Here is a 15,963-nt window from a genome sequence, read left to right as displayed (position 1 = left end):
CTTGTTCAATCCGTACGGTGAGTCCATCATGAGGAAATCAAACATGCATGACATGGAGTCATGGAGTCATAGAGGCTGGAGTCGTAATTGGAGGAAGATGTATCAATAACCTAAGGTACACTGATAATACCACTCTGTTGGCAGAAAGTAAAGAGGAGTTGATGAAACTTGCAGACAGTGAAGGAAATTGAGAGCTTGTCTTTATTTAAACCAATAAAAACGAAAATCTTGTCAACTGAGAAGATCAACGTGTTCAGATGGGGAGGCGATCAGGGGGAAATAGTGGAAAGTTTCATCTTCCTGGGTTCTAAGATTGAAGTGAGTGGAGAATGTGGAGGAGAAATTAATAGACGGTTAGTATTGGTGAGAACAGGAATGTCGGGATTGACAAAGTCTGGAAAGACAAAAATCCAAAGAGGAGTTTGTGGAATACTCGGTTATTTCCCGTTGCAATGTATGGATGCGAGTCGTGGACAATGAAGAAGAAAGAAAGGAAGAAGATTGACTGTTTTGAAATGAATGTGGTGTTATGGACCAATGTTAAAATTCTCATGGAATGCAAGAACAAGCAAATCAGTGATTGAAGAAATGAGACCACCAGGTACATGAGAAGTGCTGATACGAAAACAGAAACTGTCTGTCCTTTGGACGCATCAATCAGAACAGAAACTCAGAACAGACTCAGAACAAACTCAGAACAAACTCAGAACAAACTCAGAACAAACTCAGAACAGAATCAGAACAGAAGAGAACAGAAACTGTCCTTTGGACGCATCATGCATGTAGAAAACTAAAATCTGAAGAAATCAAACGGATCATACTATGCACCATAGTGTAGTGTGGTCTGTCCATGAAATGTTTGGACCATGGAATGGCCCATAGGTATGGTTGTGGGCAGAAGAAGAAGAAGAGCCAGACCTTGTATGTGCTCAGTGGATGGGGTAAAGGTGCAACCAACATATTTCTGTTGGAGCTTCGGGAAGCTGTTCAGGATAAGGATGTTTGGAGAAATCTGATCATGAATGTCATCAGAAGTTCGACACGACTTGACGGAACTGGATGACTGGATAGGCATGCCTCCCATTGCTTCGCTGACGGGTTTAATTAAAACACAGCATGTTGTACTTGACAAACATATTGCATCTGTATTTGTGAGTGTCAATGAGGATGTAAGATTCGGTAAAACATGCCAAAAATGATATTTTATAACACGTAATTGTTGTTGTTGTTGTTTGTGTTTTCATTCCATGTAATTTCATATATTTTTCTATTGCTTCGAAAAGTATTACTATATATCCTTTTGCGTGTTCCTCCCATGTCCTTGTAAAGGGTTCCTTCTGTCATTGAATAATACTGTCGCGTAACCGTGATTAACACCACAGTTACGGATGACCGATTTGCGAGACTTTAACTCCCGAGGCGAACACTCAATGGCGGACTCACGTTCAACACCAACGCGCGAAATGGCGGGACGCAGCGAAGGCTCCGCAGCCTTATCTATTAAAATGAAACACCCAGGAAACTGCGTTCAAATATGTACAGAAAATAATATAAGGATTTATTATTAAAAGTAAAGCCAGTGAAAAAGCACGCGCCGGTAATACTAATAACTAAATCGGGACGTCCCCACACGACTGATATCAAACACAAAACGAGGGAGATTAATACGAAAATAACAAGTCACGTCGTGTACAGTGTACGCGGATTCGGGCTTATCTGTCTTTGGTGTCTTTGTGGCTGCCGTCCAACACCGCTCCTTTCGGCCCGATCGCACACCTCGCTCCAAGTTCCACGGCCCTCTGCCTCCGCCTCCAAGCGCCACCAGGCCTCGTCGGTCCAACGCAGGGCGTCAACTGCCACGAGCTCTCACTTCTCTCAACTGCCACTCCGGTACCGAACTGGGACGCTCTACTCAACTGTTCAACGAACTGGGACGACTCGAGATCAGATCGCAACTCAACTCAACTGGCGAACTCAGAGAGACTCAACTGGCGAAAATGGCGTCCGACCGTCGCATATATCTCTCCCCGATGACGTCACATTCGCGCACTCCTCAGCCAATCATATGGTCCCAGCTCGCCGGTCACGCCCTCTACGGCATGCGACTCCTAACATCTCCCCCGTTACGCGACCCTGCGGTCCTGGCATAACACGTGCCGGCCCGGTTTGTAGGCCTTGGGAGGTGTACACGGTGGCGGCCAATTGTGGTGGTGTTTTTGGCCTGGTTTCCTGTCAATTTAATACGAAGTCCTTGTCAGGGAAAGGGGATTATTTAATGTTGCGCTAAGGACCTAACTAATGTCTATGTGGTTTGCAGTGCCATAAAGGACAAAGGTTTGATTACTAGGTGATACTCACAGGGGCGTTACCTTTAACCCCTCACTATTTAACACTCGAATCTCCAGGTAGATCCACACTCATACATCTTACCCCGACAACCGCCTAAACATCAATAACTTATTACATGTAGAGTCCCTGTCACGACAGCCGAATACCTACCTATTCAGATCTACCTAGCTCTAGATGTTGCATTACCAAATTCATAACACAGCCCCCCCCCCTGGAACCGTAGCTCCTGCAAGGTTCACCGCAGGGCTACCATTCCAGCCTTAACACTTACTGTCACACGCTTAATTAACCTACGAAATAAATCAGGAAGGGCTGTGGGAAGTGAGTCGGACTACCTACCTACACTTCCTTAACATGCTGAACCCCTTAACCATCATGCAAGTATGTACATCTTCTTCGTTGTTCCTGTGGAGGGAGGAAACAACAACACACAACACTAACTTAACCACAAAACTTAACCATCTTTCCAAAACTCAAAACTCTAACCTTTGTACATACCCCGGTCTACAGACCGCGTCCCCCGGTGGATGCCACAAGACACAACCTTACCTGCGGGGCCATCCCCAATGCATCCCCCTAAATTTCCTCGGGCCCTGTCCAGATGTTACAGGTGAGTGACACGGCTCGGTGGATTTCGCCCACATTCATGCAACACAGACCCCTTAACCACTCATTCTCATTCCATAGGTCATCAAGGCATTTCAAAAATCAACAAAGCACTTATTCCCAATACACCCCCTGCAGGACCATGGCATTGATGTCATTCACGTGTGTGTGCATTCCTCAACTAGGCAGCGGGGAGGTACCGCACAAAAAGATGGTGGGGGCGCATCAGGCTGTGGTGCCCGCAGTCCCAAAAACAAGTCAACCGACTTACAAGTTCATTGCCCCCCCCCCTTTACCTCTTGGCCCCATGACAGCCCAACAGCCCCTTTCCGCCGTTACCTCGCCGGTGAGGGTCTCCACACACACCAGGCTCCTTTGCCTCCTGCTTTCGCGCAGCAACACGGGTCACCGGGGGACTTCCTCACCCCGCGGCGCCCAACCAGACCCTCCACCGACGAGCTCCAATTTCCAGTTACCACCGGCTGCCAGGGGTAATTGCCGCAGAGGGGGGCCCGCAGGCATCGCTCCTCAGAGCTTGCTCTGTACCTGCGGACACACACACCTTCCCCACCCACAAGACTCCAAAACACACTTCCTCCCCCGCTGCCATTCAATTCTCCACACAACTCAGCACAATTCAGTACAATTCATAGATGTTGTAAAAGGTGTTACAAGGCTTGCCATGGCCTGCTACATGTGAAATTCCCCCAGTTCACATTTAAACCATCACATCTTCCCAAAAGCACAATTATCACCCCTCATTATCTCCAATAATCATCACACACTCTCCAGGTTCCACTCTCACGACCACATCAAAACACGTAACCACAATACAAAAACATACGCCACCCACAAGACACTGTGGCTCCCATTCCATCCCCTCACCGGCCATGTCATCACTCACACCCGCCTCCCAACTCCAATTTACATGTCCCCAATTTCCAAAGCAAATCCTGAAGCCTGGGACAGTACTCCTCAAAGCACTCACCTTAAGTGCAGGTAGTTGCAGGTTGGTCAGGTTCAAAGTGCAATCCACCCATACAATTCCCAAAATTTCACATTGGGCCTACCAAATCCTTCCAAATTTCTCTTTTGTCCCCACTACACTGGCAGGTATGTGGATCCGCATCCAACGGTGATCATCACTACACAACTACCTGTGGCCACGACAGCTCTGCACCTCTACCGTGCAAGGGTCACCGGGACAAGGTGAGCAGTCAAAACGCCAACATGGCCCATGAGTGTCCATAAGGGCGCGACCCACCATCCATCCTTCGGCCCCCCTGCGAGGAACACAGCTGCAGCAGCCCCAGCTGGCCAATGTGGTGAGCACTTGCTGCCACAACACACACTACCGCACACACAACCTCGGCCCTGGGGGGCACGGTCGCAGTGCGTGGCATCCCTACAGCCACGTCCCCTGCACCTCCCCATCATCCCCCAGTCCGACTACAGAACTGCAGCCCCCCCAGTGCTCACCCACACTTGACCACACCAAGGTCCAGTCAACAGCCATGCTCCACCAGGAGACCCACCCAGAAGACATGGTCCACACACCTCGGACACGCACAGCACCACGTTGACCCTCAGGCTACACAACTACATCCCCATCATCCCGCGTCCCAAATATCAGCACAGTTGCCCCCGCAACCAGTTGAAAGCTGTGTCTTGCTACCCTATTAATTTCATCACAGCCTCCAACACTTTGGTCTACACACCTGGATCAATAATGGCGTCACTGTACAGTGTCCACCATGGCATTTCAAAATCCACCCTTAAATTTCCATCTAACCCACAGATTACCCATGCCAACCATTTGTCACATTTTACTAACCTCACCAAAGAAGGATGCTTTGCCATACACATGCCAGCCGAGCATGGCCCATATGCTCGGCTCGTTACACATCTCCCGATTCACATCCCCATGGCTCTCTTCCCAACCCGAGAGTCCATAAATCAGAACGGAGCATCTGTGGAAGGTCACTCACACCATCACGTTCCACAGATGCCCCAATGGTTGTCCGGCAGGCTATCTCCATCCCTGTCCATTCGGTTCGACCCGCGTCCATAGACCAACCACCATGCCAGGTCACCACATGCTGGTTGTCCCAGAGTCCCTGGAGGAGAGTGCCAGGCCGCATGCCCGGGTGGTCACCACATCAGTCCCAAGTTGGCCGTCCGCAGTGCCACCACCAAAGCGCGACCCACAACACCTCCCCCTGGTGGTCCTCAATATTTGCCATCCCAGGCTTGAGAAACCACCTCGGACCTCCCTGGAGGTCTTAACCCCCACCAGGGTCCGGTGACCCTGCCGGCCCGAGCCACCAGCTCGGACGGCGCCCCGACGGACAAGGGACGCCACACTCCACCAGACCCCCCGTGGGACCCAGGTCGTACCTCGACACCCAAGGCTGGACCCCACGTCCAAATCTCGCCATCACAGCCCCCCAGCTGGCTGGCATACCCAAATTTTGAAAGGGGCAACTTTTGCCCGAGGCCATCACCCATGACCTCTCCATATCCAAATCCCGCAGCCCGGGGACCAATCCCCACCATGGCTGCTCCAAATCAATTTCCCATTGTAATTTTATTTTAAATTTTCTTTTACAAATTTTCATTCCCATTGCCAAACCGCAGCTGCAGGGAACAACCTCTACCACCGGTTGTTCTGCCCCTCCCTGCAGTTGATCCAAATTCCCTACAGGGACCAAATCTCCAGAAGCTCTATCTCCCGATCCTCCAAGATCCAAATCCAGCCCGGAGCCAACACACTCCCCCAACTGGTTGTCCAATTTTGGAGCCTCTGTTTCCAAATAGCAGTGTACAGTGAGCGTCCCCTCGGTCATTCCAACCACCTCCTTGGACCAACTCACCTCTTCCCCCAGACTCCTTTGGGCCTGAACAAGCTCTACCTCCATGGGACTGTCACAGGTCTCCAGCCGCTGGATCAAATCATCCTCATCATTACAAATCATTCCTGGCCCCGCCAGGCTTTGATCAATATCCCCAATAAATACCTGGTCCGGCTCCATTGCACGGACCCCCAAAAACTCTACCCCCTCTTGCTCCGCACCACCGCCCTGGTGCTGCACAATTCCAAATTCATCCCCCGGTTGGGGTGTTGTGACATCCACACGGTCCCGATAAACAACCAGGCCAGAATGTGGGAAACATTCCCCATTACAACTCTCACATTCCAAATTTCCTTCCCCGCTCACCTGTGGACTCTCCACGTTTACCTGCAGGCATTCCCCCTCTACCTGTACACATTCCTCATCCACCTGTGGACATTCCCCATCCACCTCTGCACCTGCAGTCTCCCCATTTACTTCAATTGCCATTCCCTGTGCAATTCCCAATTTTGCCATTCCCGGCTCCTGAGCCCCGTGCACATCTGCATGGGCCGTACTCTCTCCTGTTCCCAATCTAGCTTCCCCCCGTTCCGATTCAATTTTTGCCACCTTTGGCTTCTCCTGTGCCCCCATTTGAGTTTCTACTTTACCCTCAAATTTCCCCAGTCTGTCCGTAATTTGGTTTTGCACTCTCCCTTCTATGCCATCAATTCGTTCCCCCAGCTGCTGTGCCATTTCCCCAATTTTTCCTTCCAATTGTTCATTCCTTTCCTTTATTTCATTCCTCCATTCCTTCCCCTGGGACTCCATTTTATTTTCCAACCCACTTTTCATTTGTCCCATTTGTTCCTCCAATCGATCACTCATTCCCTTCATTCCTTCCCTACATTCCTTCCCCTGGGACTCCATTTTATTTTCCATTCCTTCAATTTTACCATTTATTCCCCGAATTTCTGCAAGGTTTCGCTCACCCTCGGCCCTCTGAGCATTTATTAAATTTACTATGGTCTGGAGATCTATCGGGGCCGTCCCAGCGGCGGGGAAAGTTCCAACGCTATCCTCCTTATCCCCCATTTCCGGCTCACTCCCAACGCTGACGGAGGCCTCGCTGCGTACTTCCATCTCATCAATTTCCGACATCCGCTTTCCGGAAGATTGTTTCCCGCGCGCGTATTTATTTTAATTCCAAAAACACAATTTAAATTTGACGAAGACGCGATATCGCGCTCCGTATGCCCAATTGATTATTAAATTTCTCCGCCTCGCCTATCCAAATTTTGCGTTCGAACGTCGGACGCAATGTACGCCCGACCGTGTCGATGTCTCGCCGCGGACAAAAAATTTGTCCGACGGATTCGAATCCTACACTCCTGACACCACTTGTCGCGTAACCGTGATTAACACCACAGTTACGGATGACCGATTTGCGAGACTTTAACTCCCGAGGCGAACACTCAATGGCGGACTCACGTTCAACACCAACGCGCGAAATGGCGGGACGCAGCGAAGGCTCCGCAGCCTTATCTATTAAAATGAAACACCCAGGAAACTGCGTTCAAATATGTACAGAAAATAATATAAGGATTTATTATTAAAAGTAAAGCCAGTGAAAAAGCACGCGCCGGTAATACTAATAACTAAATCGGGACGTCCCCACACGACTGATATCAAACACAAAACGAGGGAGATTAATACGAAAATAACAAGTCACGTCGTGTACAGTGTACGCGGATTCGGGCTTATCTGTCTTTGGTGTCTTTGTGGCTGCCGTCCAACACCGCTCCTTTCGGCCCGATCGCACACCTCGCTCCAAGTTCCACGGCCCTCTGCCTCCGCCTCCAAGCGCCACCAGGCCTCGTCGGTCCAACGCAGGGCGTCAACTGCCACGAGCTCTCACTTCTCTCAACTGCCACTCCGGTACCGAACTGGGACGCTCTACTCAACTGTTCAACGAACTGGGACGACTCGAGATCAGATCGCAACTCAACTCAACTGGCGAACTCAGAGAGACTCAACTGGCGAAAATGGCGTCCGACCGTCGCATATATCTCTCCCCGATGACGTCACATTCGCGCACTCCTCAGCCAATCATATGGTCCCAGCTCGCCGGTCACGCCCTCTACGGCATGCGACTCCTAACATCTCCCCCGTTACGCGACCCTGCGGTCCTGGCATAACACGTGCCGGCCCGGTTTGTAGGCCTTGGGAGGTGTACACGGTGGCGGCCAATTGTGGTGGTGTTTTTGGCCTGGTTTCCTGTCAATTTAATACGAAGTCCTTGTCAGGGAAAGGGGATTATTTAATGTTGCGCTAAGGACCTAACTAATGTCTATGTGGTTTGCAGTGCCATAAAGGACAAAGGTTTGATTACTAGGTGATACTCACAGGGGCGTTACCTTTAACCCCTCACTATTTAACACTCGAATCTCCAGGTAGATCCACACTCATACATCTTACCCCGACAACCGCCTAAACATCAATAACTTATTACATGTAGAGTCCCTGTCACGACAGCCGAATACCTACCTATTCAGATCTACCTAGCTCTAGATGTTGCATTACCAAATTCATAACAATACATATTACTTTTGGAATGGCTTCATGAAAGCTCAAGTTTCTGCTTCTTCTTCTTTAATTGCAGAAACACGGGCTTTTAAAACGGGCAAGTTTGTGATTAAACTGAATAATTTTCGGTCCAAGTAAATAGATTATTACCCTTCCAATGGCACCATTTGTATTATTGTACAACGGCAGAAAGTCTTTAGAATAAAGCGTTGGGGACAGAGAAACTGACCTCCTTTTATATACGTATCGATGAAACAGCAGACATAACCTCAGGGAATGTTTCATTTGTGATCCACAACTTTCTCAGGCAAACTCTGCTATGCAATGGCGTTTTTATATCATTTTTAAAGACTTAGGACTTCACTCAATAGTAGCTTTTCAGCATATCATTTTGTTCACATATGATAGGGGTAGGGGGGCATTTTTTTTTTACCTGTGTCATCTCTCCATATGGAATACCAACGTAGTACTCCATACTACGGTAGTACTCCACTTTATCTGTTTCGGAGGATATCAGGTTTGAATGCTTAATTTTATGAGACCTTTGTCCGTCCATTTGTCATGTGCCTTCATGGTTGATGTGTCCATGTGAGCTTGAATTCCATGAAACTGACATTTGGCCCACAGGAACCTCACTCTGGGGACGTTGTCGTTTGATTAACCGCTAAATCTACTTCCACGTGGTGATATTCTGACTGAGAGTAATCTGAAATGGTTTCTCCACAACCTTCCTTCAGGTGCAGACTGAGTATGATTTATTTCCTGCCACAGGTAGCCGAGAGGCCAACACACAGGGATGCATCGCTCTTCACGGTTGCCATGTAGCCCCCGTAGAAGCGAACGATCACGTGACCAGAAAATACACTTTCAAGGTAATGGTCATTCTTCCTCATTAACCCAAGTGGATTGATATTTGGGGGGAAGGGGGGAGGCGGTAGGGATTATAAAATGAATTAAATAAAAACAAAACACTGAAAATGAAGTGGAAGCTTCAACTCGTGCATTTCTGCACTGTGGGGCAGGTGAGCTTGGTGAGGATGTGCAGTGGAATGATCAAGGTGTGCAACTAATTTTTTGAGATGTTAACCACATCCTCTTTAGTTACAAACATTCCATGAGTTTGTCATTGTAGAAATTGTTCAAATATTTTAACGAGGTCGTTAGTTGGTGGTATTCGTTAAGATCAGACAATGTTCTTGAGCTGACGCATTTTCAATGTGGTTCTTGAAGGACCTCAACAGCACAAAGAATATTGTTAAATTATTTAAGGAGGGGTGCACAAAAATTGTTCACTCCTTGGCAGATCACAAAAATGGTAAAAAGGAACAATTTTTTAATCGTAAATTATTTATTTATTGTAAGGAAAAGAGAACCTGCTTATTGCAAGTGACCACTTTCGTTTTGCGCTGCCTGGCAGGTTGAAAATCCGGGACAGCGAACGTACTACCTGTCGGCAGAAAACCATCGTGAAATGTCTGACTGGCTGACTGTGATGTCACACACGGCCCAAAACGCAACATGCTCGCCACGCTCCAGTCAAACAAGCATGAGCAAAAGGTTATATGACATGCAATGCTTCTCCCCATGTTTATCTACACAGCATGTACGTATGTTTTTGTGTTACTGGATTGAGCTATCTATAAATTGAAACCACATCTGTAGATTGATTGTGGTTACAAGGAGAGAGACAAGAGGGTGAGAGAGTGTCTGTTTATTTATTTTAAAGATGGTATTTTCTGTCCTGCAACACTTTATAGCATGTTTTATGGAGTTGCTATACAACTCTTCTGGTTGTTTCTTTTGGGGAGATGGGGACAGGTGGTGGGGCGAGTATTTCCCACTTTACGCTTTTCCCAAGGCACCAATTAAACAATGTACCATTGAACCCTTATAAAAACCTATCAAAAGCACCCTCTGCACAGCACCGATTTTGTTTATAGTGTAGGAGGTGATGCCCAGACAGCAACCACACTCTTGAGGTCACAAACAATGTAACCTGGTTGCAAGGAGCTTCCAGGATCAGTCCATTTGCTAACCCGCTTTTTTGGCAGGAATTTGTCATGTATTCAGGGCCGGAAATAACTCTCCTATTCTTCAAGATAAGAGATGGTGGTGAACAGCTGTTTTAAAGACCTAGAGGGAGGAGTGGGATTGAAGAGAGTGAGGGAGTTTGTTCCAGAGGCAGGAGAAAAGAGGAATGAAAGGGTGAAAGTGAGCAGAGAGTCTTGATTTTGGCAGTTTCACAAGAAGAGGGTTGCCGGCAGATCTTGTGCGACCTGAAGGAATATTTGGGGGACAGAGCACAGACAGACCTGGTGGAGCAAGGGGAGCAAGGCCGGAGAGTAGTTGGTAGAGGACAGAAAGACCACCTAACTGCCTGCGGTGAGTGAGTGAAAGGTCCTCAGTCAGCTTCATCGCGGGAGATTCCAATGATTCTGAAAGCTTTGGTTTCAACAGCGTGAGGACGAGCTAGGTGAGAGGCAGGAGCACCGGCCCAGAGGGGGGAACAGCATTCCATTGAGCTGCGGATGAAAGCCTTGTATGTGGTGAGGAGCTCAGGTGTGCCAAAGAAAGACTTTGCACGATGGAGGATGCCCAGTCGGCGACTGGCTTTGAAGGACAGCTTGGAAATGTGGTTTTCCCAGGAAACATCATGGCAGATAGTGAGACCCAAAAGCTTGAGTGGCAGAACTTCTTGGAGAGGATAGTTGAGAAAGTAGATGGGAGAGTTGTCCAGTCGGTCTTTTCAGAGAGACATAGTAAGAGTGTGAGATTTGTCAGGATGGAAAGACATGCTCCACTTGTTTGCCCAGTCTGTGATTTTGTCCAGGTCTGCAGAGAGTGAGGAGGCTGCAGACTGCCGATCTGAGGGATGAGGAATGGAGCGGCAGAGAGTGGAGTCATCAGCAAAGAGATGGAAAGGATTTTCTAGAGTCGGAGAGATCATTGATGAAGACCAGAAAAAGCACAGGGCTCAGAACACTGCCTTGGGGAACTCCAGCCTGAACAGGAAGGGGAGATGAGAGAAATCCATTCAGGGTCACACGTTGACTACGACCAGAGAGGAAGTCCACAAGCCATGCGTGGAGATTTCCATGGATACCCTAGGAGGAGAGTTTGGTGAGCAGAGCGGCGTGCCAGACCGTATCGAAGGCATGTGGTATGTCAAGGGAGACCGCTCTGATTTCCTGTTTGGCATTGAGGACCTCCATCTATTGTTGAGACAGCAGAAGCAGCATGTCCAGAGTCAACTGACCTAGTCTGAATCCAAATTGATGATCAGAGATCAAGCCATTGGAGAAGAGGAAGGATTTGATACCCGAAGCAATGATGGATTATATGACTTTGCTGATAATTGGGCAGGCTGATTGGTCTGTAGTTGCAACGATCTGTTTTTGCACCTTTTTGTGTAAAGCGGTAATGTTTGCTGATTTTCAAAGTGATGGCAGATGATCTTGAGCAAAAGAGAGGGTGAAGAGATTTGAGAGACGGTGTGAAAGATCAGCAGAGCAGGATTTTATGAGCCATGGGCTGATGCCATCTGGTCCAGTTGCAGATTCAGAGTCCAGGTTTGACAGAAACTTCTCCACCTTGTCAGGAGAGAAGGACGCAGAGTCCAGGAGCAGCTGGGTTCAACTGGGCAAGGTGGGTACAGAGAGAGATGGGTTTGGGACACAAGATTTTGAGGCAAACACAGAGTTGAGGCATTCGGCTTTGTTACGTGTGGTGTCAACTGTGTAGCCATTTGAGGTAAGGGAGGGGATAGAGGGGCAACAAACACCAGAAACAGAATTGACCAAACGCCACCAGGATTTGGAGGGGGGAGACAGGTTTGAGAGTTCATTCTTGAGTGTGGAGAGATAGTGCTTCCTGGCACTCCGGAGGGTAGACACACACTTGTTTCGAGCTTGGTGGAAGGAACTGAGATTGCCTTCAGTTGGATTTGCCTTCCAAGAGGCAAAGGAAAGTTGTTTCAGGGCAACTGCCTCACCACAAGATTCATAGTACCATGGACGGGAGGAAGGGTTTGACAACTGAAGACGAGATGGGATAAATCTGTGCATGAGAGAGAGCAGTTTGCTTTGGAAGAATTCCCAGGAAGAGTTGATGTCAGAGGCAGTAGAGATGGGAGACCAGTCCAGATGATTGATGGATGCTTGCAGACCATGCCAGTCCACCTGAGTGAAATGCCAGACTCGTCGACGCTGAGGAGGCTCTCTGAGAATGGCCAGAGAGATATCCACTTTAACTAGCACATGATCAGAAGAACTGATTGAAGCAGAAGAAGAGCAGCAGACATTTGCAGGGAAGTTTGTCGTAACCAAGTCTAGAAGAGAAGATACTCCTTTGACTGAGATCTGGGTCGGGAAATTGACAGATTGTGTCGGTCCCAATGAGTTGCTGAGGTGCCATGGCTGGTGAAAGAGGTACCCACACCCAGCCAGCTGGCATGATGACAGTTGAAGTCGCCACATATGAGGAAGAGAGAGTTGGGATGAGTGGATAGAAGTTGGTCCATGTTGTCAGACATTGAAATGTAAATGGAGTCATCACTGTTTGGAGGACTGTACAGAACACATATGAACAAAAGGTGGGAGTGGAGAGGAAGCCATAGCCAGAGGTACTCCTGGGAGTGGGGTGGAGAGAGGGCAGTGCAAGGAGAGTGAGGAAGAGAGTTTTTGATAAAGATAGCCACCCCACCACCAGGACAAGGCTCAGGTCTATCATACCGGAGGAGGGAGTAACCAGGAAGAGAAATTAAGGAATCAGAGACATATTGAAGGAGGAAAGTTTCTGTTAAGCAGATCAAGTCTGGATTTTCAGAAGCAACCTGAATGGAGAGATCAATCAGGTTCGAGCGAAGGCCCCGATATTTGAGGTTCATACCGTTAATGAAGAGGGAGGAGGAGCATCGGGTGCTGGACAGGGGAGGGGAGGGGTTGGGTAAGATGAGGGGTGAGGGGTGAGAGGTGGAGGTAGGGAGAGCTGTTGATAGTGTGTCAGAGATTGCAAAATCGCTAGAAGAAAGTGAAGGATGAGGAGGACAAAAGGTTTGATGGTGATGGGATGAGGCACAGTAAGGGGTTGTTTGAGGGGGGGGGGGGCAGAGGAAAGTAGAAGGTTGGAGGAGGTGGAGGTATGAGGTGGAGGTATGAGATAGATGTGAGACGAAGTGGGGAGGATGCAGCTTTGAGGAGGAGGGGGTGAGGAGAATTGGAGAAAGATTGTCGGGTGGGAGATTTGAAGGGGAGGGGTTGGGGAGGAGTTTTGAAGGGGAGGGGCAAAGTGGGAGATTTGGAGGGGAGGGAAGGGGAGAGGGGGGAGTTTAGGAGGGGAGGGGTGAGGGGGGAGTTTAGGAGGGGAGGGGAGGGGGGGGGAGATTTGGAGGGGAGGGGTGAGGGCTGAGTTTAGGAGGGGAGGAGCAAGGAGGGAGAATTGAAAGAGAGGGGGGAGGAGGAGTTTAGGAGGGGGAGGTGTGAGGGGGGAGTTTCGAAAGTGGATGATTAATGAAAAACGAACATTTCTAACAAGCTGGGTTTATTGTGATTTTCCAGTCAGAGATCCATTTAAAAATGACAAAGGAGGGGTGGAATGAAGGTGAGTTTAGAGTGTGTAGGGAGGAAGAATTGTAAGAGATTGAATGTTTTTTTGAAGTGGAATGAATTGAAGAGGAAATTGAAAAAAGCCTTTTAAATAGGAAGAAAAACAGCGTGTTGTGATAAACCACTGAATAAAACATTGCAGGGGAAAGTTTAAACATATTTAAATAATATTTAAACAAAACCATGAAAAACAATCTTTTATTCACAAAATACTGACAGGGAGAGGGAGCCTCGAGGGACAACCACGTGTCACGTGAACAGGGCATAAGGTGGAAGAAAAGTAGATAAAGGGGGTGGGGCGAGACAGCACACGTGGAGAGAAGCACATGGAGAGAAGCACACGATGAGACAACAGCACACGTGGAGAAAAGGAAATATATATATATGTATTTAAAACGATAGACAAAGGGTAGATGTTTGGGGGAGAAGAGAAAAATCTGAGAAACAAGCAATACAGCGAAGGAAAGAACTTAAATTAACAAAACACTGACGGGGGAAGCATCCGGTTACAAGGCCGTGCACGCGGAGAAAACAGAAAACGATTAATCAATTACAAGTTACACGAATTACAAACCAAAACTAATTAGAAACACACAATAACGCATACACAATAAAATTACGAGTGGAAATTCGACAAAGACAGAATGGAAAAATACTTAAACTTTTGATGCCGTGGAGAGATAAAAGTCGCCACCTCGCTCGAGGAACCAGAAGCGGAAGTTCAATTATATCACCTTCTCAATTTTAAACAAAAGTAGAATGTACCAGTCCCTGCAATTTCTTATTCCGTTGTGGGTAGGGACTGGACTGGAATTTAGACGGTTGTGACTTCAACTTCCGGTGAAGGCAGCACTTTTCAGGATTCACGTTCACCTTCAGAAACCCAGATAGTCTCAGGATAATTACCATGTTAGTATCAAACTGGTAGTAAAAACCTTGTTTTCTCATTTAATGTCTTCACCAAGGGAGCAATCGCTCTGTCACCAAGTCTCATTTTTGGTATGTGGTGCCTTTTCACACTTCGTCGTTAAATGTCCTAAGAAGTATTACCAATGGGTAGTTGAACTGCAACATGAGACATGGGGCTTAAATGAATGAATGAATGAATGATCGTTTTAAGGCCATTTTTCCCCGATACAGAGGGGGTTAGCCTTGCGGGCCCCATGACAATCATGGTTCCCCGTTTTGAGGCAATGTTTTTATGGCCGGATGCCCTTCCTGACGCCAACCCTTGGTCACGCTCTTACAATGCGCAGGGATACGGTGTGCCTATTCTGAATCGGGGTACACACCGTGATCATTCATCCCAGCAAGCTGGTACTCAATTTGCCGACCTCGGAAGGATGACAGGCTGAGTCAACCCCCCTGGCGTTAATTCAGCGATCGACCGGGATTCGAACCCAGGATCCTAGGATCCCAAGCCGGCACCCTAACCGCTAAGCCAACGCCAGGCTTAAATGAAGAAAATAAACCATTGTTCAATATTGTGTTAAAATAAAGGAAGAGGAGTTGATGCAGACGTTTTCCTTTGCTGCAGGTCAGACACTGTGCTAAAGGACCATGGCCCACGGAATGATGCCAATGACTCCAAAGTGACTCGCGGTATGAGGGTGGTGTCAAGGTGGCCTCAGCAGAATGGCCACTCAGGCGCAGGTATTACCAACGTGGATCGTGTGGAGGACAGATTGGGTCTGAATTCTGGCGCAATTCGTATGGATGGGCCAGAGAGATTTTATGGAGATTGGCACAGAGATGGAGAAAAAGCAAAGGTGGCAAGAGATGGGCCGAGAAAAGATGGCTTACAGGTACGTGCAATGGGATTCTTCCCGTATTCAATTTTAAATTGTCTCGAGCTGACCCCCCCACCCTGGAAAAACTCATAGAAAGGTAATTATGGCCTTTGAAAGCCTCATTCTATTCAATTGTTATCAATATAACATACTCCCTCATGCCATTCTGGAAAGACAGCACATTGTTATTCAGCTAAT

The 15,963-nt window shown here is 48.0% G+C and overlaps 1 protein-coding gene across 3 annotated transcripts in view; it reads left to right on the top strand.

Annotated features, from left to right (window-relative positions):
* LOC137433094 (pleckstrin homology domain-containing family A member 7) overlaps nt 1–15,963 on the top strand; it is a 184,131-nt gene that overhangs the window by 73,574 nt on the left and 94,594 nt on the right. For all 3 annotated transcript variants that reach the window (XM_078783054.1, XM_078783053.1, XM_078783055.1), the window contains exons 8-10: nt 9,144–9,244; nt 9,790–9,929; nt 15,513–15,780. The gene's annotated coding sequence lies outside the window, so the exon portion shown is untranslated. The remainder of the gene's footprint in view (nt 1–9,143; nt 9,245–9,789; nt 9,930–15,512; nt 15,781–15,963) is intronic.

The sequence above is a fragment of the Myxine glutinosa genome, chromosome 8 (assembly GCF_964187855.1).
Source record: "Myxine glutinosa chromosome 8, kmMyxGlut1.1, whole genome shotgun sequence".
NCBI classification, from domain to species: domain Eukaryota; kingdom Metazoa; phylum Chordata; class Myxini; order Myxiniformes; family Myxinidae; genus Myxine; species Myxine glutinosa.
The sequence above is the reverse complement of the archived record's forward strand: the minus strand, read 5'-3'. Positions and strand labels throughout refer to the sequence as shown.